The sequence below is a fragment of the Neoarius graeffei genome, chromosome 16 (genome assembly GCF_027579695.1).
Source record: "Neoarius graeffei isolate fNeoGra1 chromosome 16, fNeoGra1.pri, whole genome shotgun sequence".
Lineage (NCBI taxonomy): Eukaryota > Metazoa > Chordata > Actinopteri > Siluriformes > Ariidae > Neoarius > Neoarius graeffei.
In genome coordinates this window covers 50,032,030-50,049,975 of record NC_083584.1, presented here as the reverse complement: position 1 = coordinate 50,049,975, position 17,946 = coordinate 50,032,030, and the positions used below count along the sequence as shown (strand labels likewise).

The 17,946-nt window shown below is 39.8% G+C and overlaps 1 protein-coding gene across 1 annotated transcript in view; it reads left to right on the top strand.

Annotated features, from left to right (window-relative positions):
• The first annotated feature begins 4,369 nt into the window (after positions 1-4,369).
• Positions 4,370-17,946, top strand: part of pdpk1a (3-phosphoinositide dependent protein kinase 1a) — a 50,759-nt gene continuing 37,182 nt past the window's right edge. The window contains exon 1 of the mRNA XM_060943119.1: positions 4,370-4,475. The gene's annotated coding sequence lies outside the window, so the exon portion shown is untranslated. The remainder of the gene's footprint in view (positions 4,476-17,946) is intronic.

Below are 17,946 nucleotides of genomic sequence, written 5' to 3'. Positions count from 1 at the left end.
TTTTTGGATTATACTTGTTGGACTGTAAATATTGTAAATAAACCTTTTTGATACTTTTCTACTTCCGCCTCACGTCTCTGTACTTGAGTCATCCCCCTGGTGGCCTAGTGGGGGTTTGCTGGATTATCACACCAGCGAACCAGGTTCGAATTCCAGCAAAACCCTAACACCCCTATTGTGGACTGTATCATTTTTAGTCACCGCAGCGCTAGAACGCGCTAGAAGCAACAGCTTCTAGTCCACACCATATTCAGTTGATTCATCAGATACAGTCCATGGGTTTGCAGCAATTTATACAGTCTATGGTTTGCAGCAGAAGACGTGCATTGGTAATGTTAGTTGCTAACCAACTTTTAGCCTGTTGAAAATGTGTTATTTTACAACTTTCATTTATTAAAGTGATTTGTCCTTCTTTCAGCTCATGTCACGTCTTTATACATTGAATTACTTACCCACTGAGGCCAGTAGGCTACAGTGGACGGACGTTAACATTAGTTACCAATGTTCGTTAGCAAGATAAGCTAAGTCTCTATTTAAATCAAGCTTATTACAGTGTGGTATAGAAACGATTCTCATTTCAAAGGAGAAGAACTCCATATGTTTCCATTCTCATTTTATCATGAATAAATTATGCCCTTCTGAATTCATTTGGCACATAGGCCCATCCTGTGTGTGTGATTAGGCACAAGAAGTTCTGATGTAGGCCTAGCTAAACCTATGTAAAATTACAATTAGAACCTCTGGGGACTGGGGGCAACATAAAAAGAGCCAGGTAGTAGGCTAGCCTAGGCAAAATAGCCTAGTACATATGCTAGTATTTGAATTTGTTTTCTATTGTTTTTACTTACATTCCTTTTGTATTATTTTTAAGATATTCATAGTTTCATCTGAGTACCCTGTTTGATTTTATTCACAGAGACAGTAGGCCAAACATGAGGAAAAGAAAAGGGCCAGATATCAGGCATTTCTTTGGTGCTAAAAGAGTAAGTAGTAAATATTAGCACTAAGATCTACAGACAATTACAGTACAAGTGTAGGTGCAGTTAGGTTTTATACACTGTTCACGTGAATAAAGAAAATGGGTTCCCAGCAGACAGGAGAGGCACAGCAGGACGAAAGAGAGCAAGACATTCAGCAGGACTGTTCTGTATGTGTGTATATACTGTATGTGACTCATTTGTAGTGTTGATACCCAGTTTGTTCTGACAAAGAAGGTTATCAGGTTGTACTGCTGTTTTTCTTCTGTGGTAGTACTGTATGGTTTGTCATGCTTCTTAATGACATTAAAAATTATTGTTCAGAGTTATTGTGTTGAGTTACTGACACTGACTTCCATAGACGAGACGGGACGGGACCGGGGAGGGTGATTGATATGATAGTGGACCATGATCATATCCCCTTCAGCATCTGACATGTCATCCTCACAGTTCCCCCCCCCCCCCCCCAAACACACACACATACATACATCTCATCGTTCATTCACACACTGAACTCAGGGACCGCACATCTCACTTTACCTCGCTCATTTGCACTATTCCGCACTACCTCATCTTAACAGCTGGTAGTTTGTTTATACTGCTTATTTCATGTTTCATGTTTACCTGCTATACCTCAAGTGCCCTTGACTGTTTGGTTATTTGAACCAATTTATGTGTGTGTGTGTGTGTGTGTGTGTGTGTGTGTGTGTGTGTGTGTATGAGTGTTTAGTCTACATCTAGTTCATATCTAGAGTGTTTATACTGTTTATATTGTCTGTCTGAGTGTTTAGTCTGTGTGTAGTTCTTATCTAGTGTTTACACTGTTTATATTGTCTGAGTGTTTAGTCTATGTCTTGTTCTTATTAGTGTTTATACTGTTTATTTATACTGTTTATATTGTTTGAGTGTTTAGTCTATATCTAGTTCCTATCTAGAGTGTTTATACTGTTTATCTTGTTGTTTGTTTTTTTCAATTATTCTATTTTTATTTATTGCATTGACTGTTTGCACCGTGGGTCAGAGAGGACTGATATTTCATCTGTGCTGTATGTCGAGCAGGTATAGCATATTTGACAATAAAGTTGACTTGACTTGACATGATGGTACCCCCAATTATGGTGGGGTAATTCGCACTCTGGTCAGCTGGGATAGGCTCCAGCTTGCCTGCGACCCTGTAGAACAGGATAAAGCGGCTAGAGATGATGAGATGAGATGAGATGAGATGAGATGAGATGAGATGAGATGAGATGAGATGAGATGAGATGAGAAGTGTGCATGTGACAAAGGTTTCTTCTACTGGATGGATGGATGGATGGATGGATGTTTGTCCACTGGGAGCTGCAGTTCACCGTTTTGACCACCAGATGCCACTAGGTTGAGTGTATTTTGGGATGTAAGCTTCGTTCTGCCATCACTGCAGAAAGCAATGGAGTTTGATATAATTGAAGACGGTGATAAAGACCAGATTTGTTCAGTTCTATTCTGTAGTGAGACCCCGGGCTGTTGGAAAACTATATATAAGGAGTTGTAGTGTCTAGTGTGTTAGCATTATTATTATTTTTTCAATATTTTTCTTTTATTGAAACTTTTCCAAGAATACAAATAACAATGTCAATCATTTTCATTGTCAAAAATTGAAACATGACGTTTGCACGCAAGTCAGGGTACATTCAAAAACAGTCTGCCTATAACTAAAGAGAAGAAAAGGAAAAAAAAAAGAAAGAAAAAAACATTTCCATTAAAGTGCCATTCTACCATTGGATGTATTCTTTGGCATAAAATACAATATATTTTATGACAACATGACTAGACAGAGAAATCTTTTAGCTTCAAAATGATATATCAAACATAATTTTTTGACAACGACAAGTATATTAATTTTGCGACCCTTTTCATTTCTGTGCGGGAGTGAAACGTGATGTCATCGGCAGGTTCCCCTTCTTGTGTACCACGTCACGTGTGACGTGGCACAGATTATCAGCAATGGCGGCTAGAACGTGATTTCCACTTGTCGATTGCTGTGCCGATATTCACCATCGACCGTCTCCTTTGGGCATCACTTGCTATTTTCCTTCGCTTCTTTTCCGAAGCTGACAATCGCGTTCTATCCGCCATTGCTGATAATCTGTGCCACGTCACACGTGACGTGGTACACAAGAAGGGGAACCTGCCGATGACATCACGTTTCACTACCGCGCGGAAATTAAAAGGGTCGCAAAATTAATATACTTGTCGCTGTCAAAAAATTATGTTTGATATATCATTTTGAAGGCGGCATGGTGGTGTAGTGGTTAGCGCTGTCGCCTCACAGCAAGAAGGTCCTGGGTTCGAGCCCCGGGGCCGGTGAGGGCCTTTCTGTGTGGAGTTTGCATGTTCTCCCCGTGTCCGTGTGGGTTTCCTCCGGGTGCTCTGGTTTCCCCCACAGTCCAAAGACATGCAGGTTAGGTTAACTGGTGACTCTAAATTGACCATAGGTGTGAATGGTTGTCTGTGTCTATGTGTCAGCCCTGTGATGACCTGGCGACTTGTCCAGGGTGTACCCCACCTTTCGCCCGTAGTCAGCTGGGATAGGCTCCAGCTTGCCTGCGACCCTGTAGAAGGATAAAGCGGCTAGAGATAATGAGATGAGAAGATTTCTCTGTCTAGTCATCTCATCTCATTATCTCTAGCCGCTTTATCCTTCTACAGGGTCGCAGGCAAGCTGGAGCCTATCCCAGCTGACTACAGGCAAAAGGCAGGGTACACCCTGGACAAGTCGCCAGGTCATCACAGGGCTGACACATAGACACAGACTCCCATTCACACCTACGGTCAATTTAGGGTCACCAGTTAACCTAACCTGCATGTCTTTGGACTGTGGGGGAAACCGGAGCACCCGGAGGAAACCCACGCAGAGAACATGCAAACTCCACACAGAAAGGCCCTCGCCGGCCCCGGGGCTCGAACCCAGGACCTTCTTGCTGTGAGGCGACAGCGCTAACCACTACACCACCGTGCCACCCCCTGTCTAGTCATGTTGTCATAAAATATATTGTATTTTATGCCAAAAAAATACATCCACTGGTGGAATGGCACTTTAATCTAAGAGGTTGAAAGAGCCTAGAAGGAGAACAGTTCTTATGGCTTTGGGGTTTGATGAGCCAAGTAATGAGTCCTTGTATATTTTTAATTCACTCAAAAAAACAGAAGTAGAAAAATTAGGTTTAGGATGTAAAACACACTGCTTTCTTCGCTACTAAACCCATGGAAACCAACTACAATTTGCGAAAAAGAAAAATCAAGGTTTCGTTTAAGCCTTGTACACAGAAATGATAAAAGCTGTCCAGAGCAGTGTGTTAGCATTAGTGAGTTGTAGTGCACAGTGTGTGACGTCAGAGGCGGGGTCGAGGGCGGGGAATGGAGGCAGGGAGTGAGCGCGCGCGCTCTGTAGCATTACTAACAACAACAACAAGAACTCCTACTGAGAGCTGGCATGGGATAAACAGGCGGTGAGATACAGTGAGTACCCCGGGATCAGTCTCTCAGGCCGGGTCCGTGTGGGTGTCCGTGTTGAGTTCCATCTCCCCGGGCGGATTATAGCAGTTAGCCCCGGCTTCAGGAGCTAATCAGTGCGGGTTTGTTTTTCGACACTTCATGCAATTCGGTGTTAAGTATTTCACAGACACACTGATTGTGCCGACAGGAAGTCCTTCAGGGGTTTAGTCATCCGAATAAACGCTTCTTCTTCTTGAAGCTCAAAGCTAGCCTTAGTGCCAAGGGGATCCGCGCATGCGCACTTCATTTCTGCACGCCCATAAATGGTTTTTTTTAATTATTATTTTTTTAATATATATAGTTTTTCTTCAATGCTCGAGAAGGCATTTTTTCTGATTTTTCTATTTTCCTGTGCAGGAAGTCAGAACTGTAATTTTTTTTTTTTTTTACACGTTTCCTTCTGTCAGTGTCAGCATTATATCTGATCCGGAAGCTTGATGACGTGTTTGGTGTTTGTAAACAAAGCGCGCGCGTAGGAACGTCATTTCTCCAGCTCCAGTGTAAACAATGTGTTTAAAGGTGCAGTAAGCGATTTTTTTTTTTTTTTGGTATTCATTACTTGTCTAAATAACCTGGAAAATTCATAAAACATGATGAAAACTGTGTTACACTGTCTTACCATGTATCCTTAGCTCAGGTGCAATATATGTATATAGGAATCATTGTATATAAAATCGCTTCATTTTGCTTTTACTTAAGTTATTGAACTTATTTAAATTTTATTTATTTTTTTTAAAGACTATTTTATCTTCTATTTTTAGACATTTACTTCTTCTTAGACTACGTTCAGACTGCACCCCGAAACGACCCATGTCCGATTTTTTTGCCCATATGCGACCTGTATCCGATTTGTTATTGACAATCTGAACGACACAGATCCGATTTTTTCACATGCGACCCAGGCCGCTTGGATATGTGGTCCTAAATCCGATTCATATCCGATATTTTCACATGCGACTGCAGTCTGACCGGACAGGTCGCATTCATGCGACCTACACGTCATCAACAAGAGACAAACGTCACTATTCTGCGTTGGCTAATCCCGCCTCTTTGGTGGAAAACAACAACATTTGTACAGTTTTCAGAATTTAAATAGACTTTTATAGAATTGATCAAGCTAATGGTGGATTTGGTAGGGACCTGGATGTTGATCTGTTAGCCTGATTAAATAAAACAGTTTCTATAACTGACTTATAACTTAAACCATCCTGTATTACAAGAATACAAGATTGTTCTGGAAACTTCCAGTAATTTGACACCTTCGGTCTCATTAGTCTGCTGCCCACATTAATCAGATTATTGTGTGAGTTCCGCCGCCGCCACAAAAACCACATCGCCAGGTCTCGCCTCATCTCCATAGCAAACTGCACTGGTGTTTCTGCACCTTGAGCCAGCGCTGAGAGAAGTTGCAGAATTCAGCTGGCTATAAACAATCTAAATAAATATTTATAAAAATGTAGAAAAAGTTTATTAATATGACGAAATAAATATGTGCAAATTATTAAGCCTGAATTAAGAGTTTGGTAATACAGCGGCCGTATCCCAAATGACTGCCTACTGAAGCTCGAGTGCACTATATAGAGTTTAAAAATCCATTACTTCCTAGTAACATGTAGCGCACTTATATAGAAATTAGAGAGACATTTAGGAGTCAACCCTCGTTACCAGGCTACACGTTTTCATTTCAGTTCAGAAACAAAAATACACATGAGACCTCACACTTTAACACTAACCAGATAATTAAACAAAAAAAAAAGAAATCATTAAACTTGAAGACTGCGCTTTTTTTTTTGTTTACGTATTACGTAGATGTGCTTATTACATGTCAATTTGCGCATGCGGGACACTTTTGGGTCGTTTTCCGTTCATATTGGAGATCGCATACAAGTCTCATATAATTGGTAATGTGAACGGCCTAGCAAAAAAATCGGATTTTACAACAAATCGGATATGGGTCGTTTCAGGTTGCAGTCTGAACGTAGTGAAAGATTCAGGAGCTTGGTTGCAAATTTGAATTTCCCTCCGGGGATTAATAAAGGCATTCTGATTCTGAAAAAGAATTATGGATTAAAATGTAGCCTTAGCAAAAGATTTATGCTGGTCAGAAGGCTTGTTTGGAAAACTAACTTCCGGTCTGTAATGCATGAAAAGGAAAAGAAAGAAAGAAAGAAAGAAAGAAAGAAAGAAAGAAAGAAAGAAAGAAAGAAAGAAAGAACAACTTTATTCATCACACACTTGTGAAATTTCCTCTCTGCACTTAACCCATCTGAAGCAGTGAACAAACACACACATACCCAGAGCAGTTGGCAGCCATGCTAACAGCGCCCGGGGAGCAGTTGGGAGTTAGGTGCCTCGCTCAAGGGCACCTCAGCCCAAGGCCGTCCCATATTAACCTAACCTGCATGTTTTTGGACTGTGGGGGAAACCGGAGCACCCAGAGGAAACCCACACAGACACGGGGAGAACATGTAAACTCCGCACAGAAAGGCCGTCGCCAGCCGCTGGGTTAGAACCCAGAACCTTCTTTCTGTGAGGTGACCGTGCTAACCACTACACCACCGTGCCGCATGGTGTGTGTGTTTGACAAAATGCACATCGTTCATTTTATAGACACGCTATGGATCGTGTCTTGTTTTTTTTCTTGAACACGGAGAAAATATCTCGCCTAATAATGCATCTTGTCACTCACTATGTTTACATGCACAAAATATTCAAGTTTTTGCCCTTATTTGGAACAAAACACAATATTCCTACTAAGCTGTTTACATGGGTAATGAAAAGGAATATTCTACTAATATTCCTGTTTACGTACAGCCATGCATACTCCGATTGTTTAGTTTGTTTGTGGACAGATCTGACCGTAAACAGGGAAGAGGCCATGTGTTGCAGGGCTGTGAAAAATCTGCGGGTTCGTGGAATTCCGCGGATTTGATCTCAAAAATGGCATTTTTGTAAATCGTGTATTTTTGAAAAAAAAATGTAAGGGGTGGGGGTACTCTGGTAATGGTTGGGGACCGTAATCGCCGACGAGCAGAGGTGGACAAAGTACCCAACTTCATTACTTAAGTCAAAGTACAGATCCCGCTGGTCAAATGTTACTCCGGTACAAGTGAAAGTTGTCCAGTCAAATTTTTATTACTGAAGTAGTTGCTTTTAAAAATACTTAAGTATTAAATGCACATTTTTTTGTCAACGCATTGTTGTATTATTGCCACAACGCTTACAAAACCTAATGCCGTTACCAAAGACAGAAATGTGAATTTACAAAATGAACGCATGCTGTGCCATCATGGTGGTTTAACATTCAGCTAGCTAGTCAGTGAAACTCCACCTGACATGCTAGCAAACGCTTTTCAAACTCCAAATCATATTGGGTAGCTAATGCTACTAGAAAAGAAATATTTCTACATTCTGTTTATTTGGCAAGATTATGCTAAAACATTTCTGAAAGCACTTCAGATAAGTTAATGTTATTCATCTTAGCATAACTTCATTCTTACATGCTAACTAACAGTATCCAATTTAACTAGCTATGTGTTAAAGTGCATATCCTGGACCAATTTAGTGTTTTGTTTTGTTTTTTATATGAAAGTATGTCCCTTTACACACTCATCCAGAAGGGTGATTTTGCACAAGGCCATCTGTCTACAGCAGAAAAAAATAAAATAAAATGCGTCTGGAAAAATCCCAAGGGAGTCTGGAGCCAGATTCGTGACATTATCTGCAGAAGCGCCAGCAGGCTGAGAGAGCTTTGCACGGTTTCAGTGCACAGCCTGTGTACACCAAGCGCTCCCATTTCTCTCTCATTGTCCGGTCTTTTGGGAAACGATGAGTACTAATCCCATCAAGATTGGTGTTGCTACACCCTCCTACGATACATCTGTTAACCATTTTAATAATTACGTGATAACGTTGAAGAAATTTGCAGAAGACCACCAGGTCGTTTTCTCATAAACAAACCAGCGCTGACGTAGGATTCAGAGGGAGGCGTCCCGCAGATGACGTCATGAAAATCAGTGTTTGCCGGGAAATTCAAATGGCAAGTTTTTTCAGAGGCGGACCAATTCGCCTCAAATGGCTTGATTTCAACTGAATTTTTCTGGTACTGCGCAAGGTAAAAAAAAATTGCGCAAAATGTGACAGATATTTGACCTCCTTCCATCAGCAAGGGCATTGAAGATGAAACGTGGCTGGGTCTTTCAGCATGACAATGATCCCAAACACACCGCCCGGGCAACGAAGGAGTGGCTTCGTAAGAAGCATTTCAAGGTCCTGGAGTGTCCTAGCCAGTCTCCAGATCTCAACCCCATAGAAAATCTTTGGAGGGAATTGAAAGTCCGTGTTGCCCAGCGACAGCCCCAAAACATCACTGCTCTAGAGGAGATCTGCATGGAGGAATGGGCCAAAATACCAGCAACAGTGTGTGAAAACCTTGTGAAGACTTACAGAAAACGTTTGACCTCTGTCATTGCCAACAAAGGGTATATAACAAAGTATTGAGATGAACTTTTGTTATTGACCAAATACTTATTTTCCACCATAATTTGCAAATAAATTCTTTAAAAATCAGACAATGTGATTTTCTGGATTTTTTTTTGTTCTCATTCTGTCTCTCATAGTTGAAGTGTACCTATGATGAAAATTACAGGCCTCTCTCATCTTTTTAAGTGGGAGAACTTGCACAATTGGTGACTGACTAAATACTTTTTTGCCCCACTGTACATTAATACTATTTAGGTCAGAAATCATTGAAACGCTGGTAAAATTTATCGTATAATCATGTATCTAAAACCTCTCAGAGACCCTGAAAATGCACCTGAGAGCATCTATTTTCAAAAAAATTTCCGGGGGGGGATGCTCCCGGACCCCCCTAGTTTCATTTTGCGCTGTTGGCGTTCAATTGTCTGTGTATTATCATGCCAGAATTTAGGGCTTTAATTTTTTTCTGGGGAAAACACTGATATTATGAAAAATACTGATGGATAGTTTTAATGTCAAAACAAAGCTATAAGTATTAAAATATGCACATTTTGGAGAGCAAGCGTTCAGGTAAACAAAACTCTCCACGAGGTCAAGCAGAAAAGTTTCAGCAGTTTATAACGCTTAATCTTTTTCCTTTTCTAGAATTGTCAGCGTAGTTTTCTAAGTTTACTTTAGGCTCGTTTTTACAGGAAAAAAAATAATTTTATCGTGAAGGCACTGACTTTCAACGGACGGCATTTGGATCTTCGCGGCCAAAAAAAACATGTCGACTTCGTAAGGTACCGTACAGTACGTGCACCAAAAAACCCATGTAAAAGCACTTATTTTAATTCTAACAGCTCAAAACAGCTCCATAATAAAAGTTTTCAAGGTATATAGTTGTTTTTGTAGGGTTTGGCTACATCTTGAAGATACTAACGAACAATATTACTGTGATGATGACACGAAGTTCAGCTTCCCTCCTCCTTCTCAGCTGCGTGTGTATATGTGACCGATAAAGGCTCATAATTCTAAAAATCCAATCAGAAGTTTTCTGTACCGATGTGATTTTTACTGCCAACAAAACCCGCGAATCAACAGACTTCACTTTTATGAAGTTTAAATCTCACTCGGCTAGATAACGCGTACGCAGTACTGACACAGATACCGGTGAACAATCTTGTTCCCATAGCAACACGATTCTTCCCGTCTGAAAAGAGGGCTTTTCTCAATGAATAAAAACGAACAACGAGCCACTAATGCGCTGTAATAAGTATGTGTTCTCATCGCAATAAATCGTTTGTTGATGTCTTCAAAATGTCACCAAACCTTACAGAAGGCTTTGTTTACCTGAACGCTTGCTCTCCACTTTCATGTTGCTAAGCAGCATCCAAGCACGTGACCTCTAGCTGCAAAGAGCCGATTGAGACACAAATCCCGAACACACTGTATACATGTCCAAAGAAGGCATAAAAATCTGAATAATATTAGCATGTCTCTCAGAAAAGGAAGAAGAGCAAATATTAGAACATGCATTTGACATGATCTGTATCAAATTCCAGATATTGTCATATCTGGAATAATAGCGTGTGTGTAAACGTACTGAATGTTTGGCATAATAATGTAACCTGAGTAATTAGGGAATTTCCTGGGTAGAAACGGTTTAACTGACAGTCCTGACTGATCTCAGATGGACGCAGTACATTACATGTGTATGGAATGATGTTGGTGCTACAAAGGTTTTGGATTAGAATTTTGTAAATGTGATTTGTCCTCTTTTTATTTTTTGGATGTTGAATTATTTCATTTTTATCCCCTGCTAGCTGAAAGGCCCGAAGGGGGATTATGTCGTGGCGATGTCTGTCTGTCTGTCCGTCCCGGGAAGGGTGCTCACCTTCTGAAATCAACTCCTCTCATAATTTTTGGAGGAATTTCACAAAACTTGACAGGATTCTTTGTTATATATCGATAATACGCATATTGTAATTTCATTAAACTGGGTCACATTTTACCAGAGTTACAGCCCTTGATTAACAAAATTTATAACTTGACAATTTCATGAGCGTGTGTTTTCCTTCTGAAATCAACTCCTCTCACAATTTGTGGAGGAATTTCACCAAACTTGGCAAAAGGCTTTGTTATATGTCAGTAGTACGCATATTGTCATTTTGTCCAATTCGGTCACATTTTACCAGAGTTACAGCCCTTGATTAACAACCTTGTACTTTCACGATTTCATGAAGGTGTGCTCGCCTTCTGACATCAACTCCTCTCACAATTTTTGGATGAATTTCTCAAAGCTTGGCAAAAGGCCTTGTTATAGGATGGTAATACGCATATTGCGATTTAATTTTGTTTGTGAAAATTTGACCAGAGTTTTGACCCTTGATTAACAACCTTGTACTTTTGACAATTTCATGAGGGTGTACGTTCTTCTGAAATCACCTCCTCTCACAATTTGTGGAGGAATTTCACCAAACTTGGCAAAAGGCTTTGGTATATGACAGTTATACGCATATTGGAATTTCGTTTAATTTGGGCAAATTTTACCAGAGTTATGCCCTTGATGATTAACAAACTTGTACTTTGGCAATTTCATCAAGGTGTGCTTGCTTTCTGAAATCAACTTCCCTCACAATTTTTATCCCCCACTGGCCAAAAGGCCTGAAGGGGGATTATGTCGTGGCGATCTCCGTCCATCCGTATGTCCGTCCCAGGAAGGGTACTCACCTTTTGAAATCAATTCCGCTCACAATTTTTGGAGGAATTTCATGAAACTTGGCAGGATTCTTTATTATCTGTTGGTAATACGCATATTGTAATTTCGTTCAATTCAGTCGCATTTTACCAGAGTTATTGCCTAGTTGCCAGCAGGGGATATCATGCTCTCAGAGCACTCTTGTTTATAATTGACATTGAATCAATTACAAAATATCCATTTACAAATGAATACATTTAAATGACATTGGGGTGCTCTATACTTTTCCTGACTGCTGATTGAACACAGATAACTGAAGCTGTGCTTGTGCTTTCCAATCAGCTTAGACCTGATGATGTGTGCATCTGACTCAGTTTCAAAAGCTCTACAATTTTGATTGTGAATGCTTTGCGTGGGTTTCCTCCGGGTGCTTCGGTTTCCCCCACAGTCCAAAGACATGCAGGTTAGGTTAACTGGTGACTCTAAATTGACCGTAGGTGTGAATGTGAGTGTGAATGGTTGTCTGTGTCTGTGTCAGCCCTGTGATGACCTGGCGACTTGTCCAGGGTGTACCCCGCCTTTCGCCCGTAGTCAGCTGGGATAGGCTCCAGCTTGCCTGCGACCCTGTAGAACAGGATAAAGCGGCTAGAGGTAATGAGATGAGATTATTATTCATGAATTACTTCAGTTCTGAACTTCGAATTTTAAAAGTCTGGACTTTGGAGAGATGATGGATACTCTTTTGGTGGAACACAACGGAGCAAAATATTGTGACCCTCTAATGTTGACCTGAAGTTGGCGCCACTGGGGGTTGGCATTGGGCTTTTGTCCCCACCTATGTTAATACCAAACCTACGCCCTTGCCTACATGTTATCTCATTCTAATTGTTGTTACTTTTATCCAAATGACAGCTGGTAATACATTGTTATTTTTCACTTTGTTTATCTGGGTACTCATCTTTGAGAAACTGGATTGGCAGAATGTTGCCTGTGAAGAAAAGAATGTCTTTATTACCCTATGCCAAGTTAATATTTCCTTAAGTGCAATTTTTAAGAGCCGTAGATTGTATTTTATTTATTGTTTTTGTTGTGAGTGGTTTTGTTTGATTGTTTTATTTCTTTAGGTTATTTATTTATATTTTTGACATTCCACTGTTGAATTGAATAAGTTGACTGAATTAAAAAGTTTACTGTTCTTTGAAAGGGTGTATTTGCATGATCATTATTATTTTACTAGTGGCATAAAATTGTCTTGATAAGACGTCAACAATAATATCGTTTATTGCAATAATTTCTGAGACAGTATATCGTCCAACAAAATTTGTTATCGTGACAGGCCTAGTCAGTGGTACCTTCACACATATTCAACTCGCTCATGCTGTGAGCACTGATGCCCTCCATACCATCACACATGCTGGCATTCACACCTTTTTCTGAGAACAAACTGGATGGTCGTGTTCACTTTTGGCACCGAGAACTTGAAGTCCGGTTTTCCTGAAAACAAGCTGAAATGTGGACTCATCTGGCCGTAGCACATGTTTCAACTGTCTTTCTGTCCATCTGAGATGAGTTCAGGCCCAGAGAAATCGATGGCGTTTCTGCATAGAATTAACAAATGGCTTTCTCATTGCATAATACAGTTTCAGGCAGGGCTTTGAACCAGAATTTTTTTCCTGTTGGTTCGTTCCGAACAGAAACGGAATTTTAACGTTTCCGGTTTTGGGTTCCACCATTAAATAGACGTTCCTGAACCGGTTAGAACAAAAAAATTTCATTCCCGGAACGGTTAATTACGTTCCCTGTCAGCTGTTTAACAAATGGCTATAAAATTATGTCTCTGTCTCATCCAGCTTAAGCCAAATTCTATTACAACCTTCATTAAATAAGACAAGAAATAATTCAAAACAATTATTATTTCAAATGTTGGCGATTTGGATTCTCAGTATGTCTTCCCATCTACACAAACAGAAAAAGTGCCAAAAATGAAAGATAATTTGTTTAGTGTGTTACCAAAGGCTAGTCAGGCCCTATGCATTGATAGGCTAACAGAAGTTAACGTCATTTAATGTTCGCGAGCCTCTCATTAACGTGGACAAATATATTGATATCGTGTTTGAAATTGACGTTTTTTTAACGATAGACTGCAATATTTACCTCTTATTTAAGATGTGGAGATGTGATAGTAGTCCACCCTCCCGCTCTCTCCATTCAGTCAGCGAACGTCACACAGGAAGTGAACCCCAGCGGGTTATAGAAACTTGCGCAGGAGAAGAATGACTTTTTTATTTGTAGGCTACGGAAACTTTGAGGAACGAAATAAAAACCGGTATTAACCAGTTACCATTATTTTTAATAAGCGTTTCTGTTCCGGAACATAAAATATAATAAAGTTTCTGGTTTCGTTTCTGTTCCATGTGAAATAGAAAAAGTTCCCGGTTTTCGTTTTCGTTCCTTGAACCGGTTCAAAGCCCTGGTTTCAGGTTGCATTTCTGGATGCAGCAGCAGACGGTGTTAAGTGACAATGGTTTTCCGAAGTACTCCCGGGCCCATGTGACTGTATTTGTCACGTTAGCATGCCGGTTTCTCAGGAAGTGCTGCTTGAGGGCATTCAACAGTGTTTTCTGACCTTGCCCTTTACACACTGAGATGTCTCAAATTCCCTGAATGTTTTCACAGTATTACATATGTACTGTACATTTTGAAAGACCTAAAATCTTGTGTTGAGAAATGTTCTTTCTGAATTGATTTAAGAATTCTCTCATGAATTTTGGCACAAAGGAGTGAGCCACGACCCAACCTTGCTTGAAAAGGCTGAGCCTTTGGTGTTGCTCCTTTTATACCCAATCATGATGCTAATTAATCTGCTTATTGTGGAATCTTCCAAAATGGTGTTACTTAAATATCTTACAAACCTTTCAGTCTTATTTTGCCTCTATCCCAACTTTTTTTTTTTTAGCTCGTCTGGCCATGAGGCCGATGAGCTATTGCCATGGTGTGACGTCCACCCATCCGTCCACAGTTCAGTTAAATCATATCTCTTTCGTCAATTCCGCATGGATTTCTGTTCTGATTGTTTTGTTTGAAAGAACTCATCACTCTTCCCAAAACTTGGTGGTTGTTTTGTCATATTTTTTGCTAATGAGTTAGTAATTAGGCCAAATGAACAAAATCTTTAGGCCTCTCACTAGAATTTTATCTCCCCTCTTGTTTCTCATCCGATTCCAGTTCTGATTGATGTTTTGGGTAGATCTTCCCTTGAGGAACAATACTTGGTTGTTTTGTTGATTTTCCTGCTGTAAACAATTTGTTTACAACTTTGTTGATTTTCAGTTAAATCATATCTCCTCCCTCAGTTCTCAATAGGTTTCTGTTCTGATTGTTTTGTTTGAAAGAACTAGACCTTCTGTACAAAACTTAGTCATTGTATTGTCAATTTTTTGCTAATGAACTGCTAATTAACAACCACGGCATCGCAGCGGCTCTGCAGGCAGTGTGGGATTTATCTTTGTGTGCCGTTTGGTGGGACTGTGGTAGGTACGCCATTGGAATTACATCCTGACCCTCTTTTGGTGGACTTTCTTTTTCCCCCCCCTAATTGTAAAGCGACCTTGGGTGTGAGAAAGGCACTATATAAATTGAACTGATGATTATTATTTATTATTAATTAGGTCACCTTAACGAGTTTTCTGACTTTTCACTAGAATTGCATCTCCTCTCGCATTTCTCATCCGATTCCAGTTCTGATTGATGTTTTGGGTAGATCTTCCTTCAGGGAACAAAACTTAGTCATTTGTTTATTGATTTTCTTGTTGTAAGCAATTTGTTTACAGCTTTGTTTATTTTCAGTTAAATCGTGTCTCCTTCCTCAGTCCTCAACTGATTTCAGTTCTGATTATTTTATTTGAAAGAACTCGACCTTCTGCACAAAGCTTGGTCATTGTATTGTCAATTATTTGCAAACAAATTAGTAATTAGGTCAACTTAACAAATTTTCTTCTCACTTGAATTGTATTTCTTCTCTCATTTGTCATGCGAATTCACTTCTGATTGATGTTTTGGGTAGATCTTCCCTTGGGGAACAAAATTTAGTCCTTTTGTTGATTTTCCTGTTGTAAACAATTAGTCATGGAGGTTGGTCTTCTCTCACATCGTCACATTTCAGTTTTGGGAGCCATGGTTGTTTTGATAGCAGGCCAGATGAGCAACTACGTCCTTGACGTTCTGGTTTTGAGTGTGTTACAGACATCAAATTCCAACTTCATTCATATTTACAAAATACAATTAAGTTGGTCAGTAAAACTATTACAAATTTTTTCTTTGTACTTTTGTCGGTTAAGTACAGTGGTATGCAAAACTTTGGGCACCCCTGGTCAAAATTGTTGTTACTGTTCAGCAAGTTGAAGATGAAATGATCTCCAAAAGGCATAAAGTTAAAGATGACTCATTCCCTTTATATTTTAAGCAAAAACAAATTTTTTTATTTTCATCTTTTACATTTTCAAAATGACAAAACAGAAAAAGGGCCCGAAGCAAAAGTTTGAGCACCCTGCATGGTTAGTACCTGGTAACATCCCCTTTTGGCAAGTATCACAGCTTGTAAACACTTTTTTTTTGTAGCCAGCTAATAATCTTTCAGTTCTTAACTGGGGGATTTTCACACATTCATCCTTGCAAAAGGCTTCCAGTTCTACAAGTTTCTTGGGCTGTCTTGCATGCACTGCTCTTTTGAGATCTATCCACAGATTTTCAATGATGTTTAGGTCAGGGGACTGTGAGGGCCAGGGCAAAACCTTCAGCTTGTGCCTCTTGAGGTATTCCATTGTAGATTTTGAGGTGTATTTTGGATCATCATCTTATTGTAGGACCCATCCTCTTTTTAACTTCAACTTTTTTTTTACAGATGGTATGATGTTTGCTTCCAGAATTTGCTGGTATTTATTCGAATCCATGCTTCCCTCAACCAATGAAATGTGCCCTGTGCCACTGGCTGCAGCACAACCCCAAAGCATGATCGATCCACACCCATGCTTCAGAGTCGGAGAGGTGTTCTTTTCCTGGAATTTGGCAACCTTTTTTCTCCAAACATACCTTTGCACATTGTGGCCAGAAAGTTCTATTTTGATTTCATCAGTCCACAGGACTTGTTTCCAAAATGCATTAGGCTTATTTAGATGTTCATTTGCAAACTTCAGACTCTGAATTTTGTGGCTAAGACACAGGAACGGTTTTCTTCTGATGACTTTCCCATGAAGGTCATATTTGTTCAGGTGTCGCTGCATAGTAGAACAGTGCACCACCACTCCAGGGTCTGCTAAATCTTTCTGAAGGTCTTTTGCAGTCAAACAGGGGTTTTATTTGCCTTTCTAGCAATCCAACGAGCAGCTCTTTCAGAAAGTTTTCTTCATCTTCCAGACCTCACCTTGATCTCCACTGTTTCTGTTAACTGCCATTTCTTAATAACATTACGGTACAATCTGAGGAAACAGCGACCTGAAAACACTTTGCTACGTTCTTGTAGCCTTCTCCTGCTTTGTGAGCATCAATTATTTTATTATTCAGAATGTGAGGGAGTTGCTTAGAGGAGCCCATGGCTGTTGATTTTAGGGACAAGTTTGAGGAGTCAGAGAATTTATACGGCTTTGAAATCTGCATCATCTGACCTTTCCTAACGAAAAATTTGAACAAGCCACAGCTCAATAAGCTAATTAAGGTCTGGAAACCTGGTAAAAGTTACCTGAGAACTCTCATGTATTGGGGTGCCCAAACTTTCGCATGGTGTTCCTTTTCTTTTTTCACTCTCCAATTGTACAAAACAAAAATAATACACAAATCTTGCAGAAAACACTGAAAAGAAATGTGTCATCTTTACCGTTATGCCTTTTGGTGATCAGTTCATCTTCTGCTCACTTAACTATTCACAGTAACAGACATTTTCAGTAAGGGTGCCCAAACTTTTGCATGCCACTGTAAATGTTCACGTGAATTAACAAATCACAGATTTTTGTTTTAATTGCATTTTGGAAAATATCCCAACTTTTCTGGAAATGGGGTTAGAATCACACTGACTCTACAGTTCACTGTGTTGTGATGACAAGGGAAGTCGCAAATGATGTAATTCCGATCTATTTCGGTGACTAATTCCTCAAATGTTAGATTTGTTAAAAAAAAAAAGAGTGTTACTCATTCAGTCTCCTTTGAAAGTATTGTAACAGCAAGGACAATACTTTTGTTTTTGCTACACACTGAAGACGTTTGGGTTTGATACTAAAAATGAAT